General features: G+C 37.6%; 1 long non-coding RNA gene across 1 annotated transcript in view; it reads right to left on the minus strand.

Moving 5' to 3' along the window:
• The window catches only part of LOC144964271 (uncharacterized), a 23291-nt gene extending 21336 nt beyond the window's left edge, over window positions 1-1955 (minus strand). Inside the window, exons 1-2 of the long non-coding RNA XR_013643795.1 lie at window positions 1827-1955; window positions 395-828 (exon numbers count right to left, since the gene is read on the minus strand). This is a non-coding gene — a long non-coding RNA (uncharacterized LOC144964271). The remainder of the gene's footprint in view (window positions 1-394; window positions 829-1826) is intronic.
• Window positions 1956-3856: the final 1901 nt, after the last annotated feature.

The raw sequence follows: 3856 nt of genomic DNA on the forward strand, positions 1-3856 counted from the left end.
TATAAAGCGTCTTATATTCTTTTATCAATAATAGCAACTTTTTCCCCCCCCCCCCCCCCCTCCAAACTGTGTTGTGGTTCCAAATGGGACCGCTGACCCCAGTTTGAGAACCACTACCATAGATCAGCGATATGTGTAGTAAGAGTGGGGTACACTGGTTTGTACGATACACAGTACGAAAAAAACCCACTAAACAATCGCTTCAGAGTAAAAGATACCAAAGACACGCTGCACCAAAGCGATTTAGGTGATTTCCTTAAAAGGAATCTAAAATTACGGAAGACGGAGACTCCACTATTTATATGTAGAAAAATTAAGACCGCAAGTCGTTATATTATATACAATTTTTCTCAGTAGGCTATGTAAAGGATGATAGGATAATAAAAGTACTCACCTACTGTTGAATTTGGCTTCTTGAAGTTCCCTCCCTTCATCATCATCAGCGGTAGCTTGTGTTCGCAATCACGTCTCTGAACAGCTGCTGTCTCCATTCGAATCTGTTTTCTGCACTTCTCCATGTAAATGGACGTTGTTTTGTTATATTCAAATTTTCTGGCAGATTTGTTGTGAGTGTCCTCCTTTGCCACCCTTTTTCCCCGTTAAGTTGACATAAACATCTTTCACTTCGAACTATTAAAATTGTCTTCTTTGCGCATCTTATCTATTCATATCTTTTAAGCAAGTATCCATCAACAGCTCATCGATAGCGTATCTTATTCGAAATCTGACACCCTATCGCAATTCCTCTGAGATGATACACTTCATTGAAGAACATTTCGCTGTAGACATTGAAATATAGGACATATCCTTGTCTTACGCCCTCTTTTCCTGTCGATGAAAAAATTATAATGGATGACTGCAAGCCATGATGAAGATGATGATGATGATGATGATGATGATGACGATGATGATGAAGATGATGATGATCAGGAGAAGAAGAAGAAGAAGAAGAAGAAAAAGAAGAAGAAGAAGAAGAAGAAGAAGAAGAAGAAGAAGAAGAAGAAGAAGAAGAAGAAGAAGAAGAAGAAGAAGAAGAAGAAGAATTTTTACTCCGAACACGGTTTCCTCAAACTAATCTCACCCAGCCTGTGTAAAAATTAAATTAACTGATGGATTTTAAAAAATTGCGACCTGTGATTCCGAGCTGATGATTTAGTGTGACATTAACGGTTACGAATGTGTGTATCTTTCTACACTGCATGCACGTGTATGTATACCGTATGATACACGCGCGCGCGCGCACACACACACACACACACATACGCGCACTCCATCGCGTTTCGCATAACTGACACCTCTGTGATCATTCTTATCACTTCCCCATTCGTTCTAATTTCAATATCACGCACCATGATTTGATAATGTTTGCCTACGACAGTAAATGAATGTTGTGATACAAACCCCCCCCCCCCCCCCCTTACATACACACACACCAACTTCTTGTACATGTTATGTATAAAGTTATTTCCCTCAACATAGGCAATAAAATAGATAAATAATAAAGCTCCCTTTGCTCATCCTCAAGCAGCAATTTGTCCTAGGGTCTATTACAAGGGAAGACTGGAGTGTGTCAACCGCAGCTCAGCGCCGCAAATTGAGCTTTGGAGAGGTGGCTTGTTGAAGGCCACATAACGTGGTGAATATTCGAACTATCTAGGTATATTTCGGGTTCGAAGCTGAAACCATACCGTTGAAATGTAGACAGACACTGTTAGTTACGATTCAATAGATTTACAAATGACTCGATTGATTCTATAGATAAAGTAAAACCGCTTGCGAATTTGGTAGTAATTTAAATAATATGAGAAAACAGTAAATTCTCTCACCTTCTGATGTAAATAGCCTCTCGTTTACTGTTTTATCATCTGAAATGCATCTCTTAGACTTGCATTCGCGTGAAAAATGGCGCTCACCGACAGGTGTTAGCTATTTGTGTAAGTTGTGTGTTGTTTGTATGTGCTCGAGGTCATTGGTCACATTACAAAATAAATATACTCAAAGTGTAGGTACACATAATGAAACGTGTTCACAGCTCTTGGTCATTTTGTTTGGCTTGACACATGGGTATGTTTACAAATTTCATAAACAAAGCATCAGATTTACATTTGTAAAGAAATATCATATCGTTGGCCAGCGACAAATCATGTTATTATGACACGGTTGAACGACAACCTGAATACAGTTCGCGACTAACTGGTGAAAAACCAAAACTACAAATTCACTCGATATCAACAAATATCGGGGTTGGAAAGGACGCTAACCAAAACATGTGCTTCTCATCACCGTGGTTATTCCGTCACAAAGGCGCAGTCACCATTTGGCACTTCCAGAATTCTTCTTTTAAGAAAAAAACAATGTAGCCAAACCATTGCTGTTAAAGTTTAGATTATTGATTTTTGTGTCAGGATTTGAATTAGACATTCAAACCGCCTTTTTATTTATTAATCTTAAAGATAGAAGAAAATATGTCAATCTACAGGTCGGAAGGTGATGTTTAGAATCTTTTTAGATTATCCAAATATATTGAGCGGTTCAAAGATTGAAGCCATTTTAAGTTTTTGGCGAGAGTTTTGTGGTTCAGTGTATATATAAATGCTGTGCATTTAGCCAAAAAGCTCACAACATTCGACAGTCGGAAATAACGTTTCTACACACAAAACTATGTGTGTCCTTTATAGTCTGATAGATAGAATTTAGTGAGAAATACTCATAAAAATGACTGGCTAAAAACAATAACAAAGAAGTGAATGACGTCAAGTTCGTTCCTTCTATAAACGTCTGATGTTACACATAGTGTAATGTGTTTTGGTAAATTTCATCTGGTGGGCAAATGTGAGTATATTACTTAAACCTACATCATCAACAGACCTTCTCGGTCCAAATTTCAGGTCACAGCAGTTTGTGTGTCGATTGCAGCCAAATCAACCACATTGGTTTGTTTACATGTCAAGTTTTAATGCCTCTTGTCTATCAGATAAAGGTTTTGAAGAAATGAAGTTGACGTCACTCTTTGTTATTGTTTTTAGACCGACAGCGAATTGTTTTCAAAATTTAAGGGTACAATGTGGACATATGGTGTGGTTGCAATATTAGGTACAAAGACAATTAGGTGAATCGAAGCTGTGCATAGAGGCAAACGTGATTTATTGGCCCCATATGCGTCAAGAACATTGTTTACAGAAAAGATGACATCAACGAGTGTCTTTTATTTTGTTTTGTTTTTGTTCTTAAGGGTTTTACGGCGCTTGCAACACATTAAGGTCATATCAGCGCCAGTAAAAAGGAAGAAAAGGGATAGTAAAAAGTTTCAGAATTACAATTAAAGCACCCAAGAAAAGGTAAGACAAAGGGGAATTGGTTCAAATAGGAAACAGATGTAGATTCCAAGAGCATCCCATCAAAGTACTTAGTTTGAGATCACCTAAATGCAGCGGCGTGGCGTATTGACGGCGTATGGTGGTGCCATGATCAGAAGAATAAAAAAAATTCTAAAACAGTGAACACGGTTAAGAGGAGAGAGCACATGTTAAAAACTCTCTTTTTTGGAAGGGTGGGGGGAGGGTCGATGGTTTCTACGAGTAGACAAAACTCACAAAAACAAATAATTCATGAAAACATCAAGCCTCAACACTGAGATACAAGTCCCATATGAAAAGGTCTTTGTAATTATTCTTTGTCCACCATTTAAAGGATTGGTTTTGGTCGATAATGCAATCAATATGTGATAAATGTAAATCAAAAGAGAAAAAAAAAAGCCTATGACAGAAATTACTTACTTTTGGTACTTGTAAAGAAAATCTGCACGGCGATGTTTCATCTCTGCAAATCTTTTTATAATGTGTTTATTGAAATTTGG

This window comes from Berghia stephanieae, chromosome 1 (assembly GCF_034508935.2).
Source record: "Berghia stephanieae isolate SIO BIC M18660-M18661 chromosome 1, UCSD_Bste_1.3, whole genome shotgun sequence".
Lineage (NCBI taxonomy): Eukaryota > Metazoa > Mollusca > Gastropoda > Nudibranchia > Aeolidiidae > Berghia > Berghia stephanieae.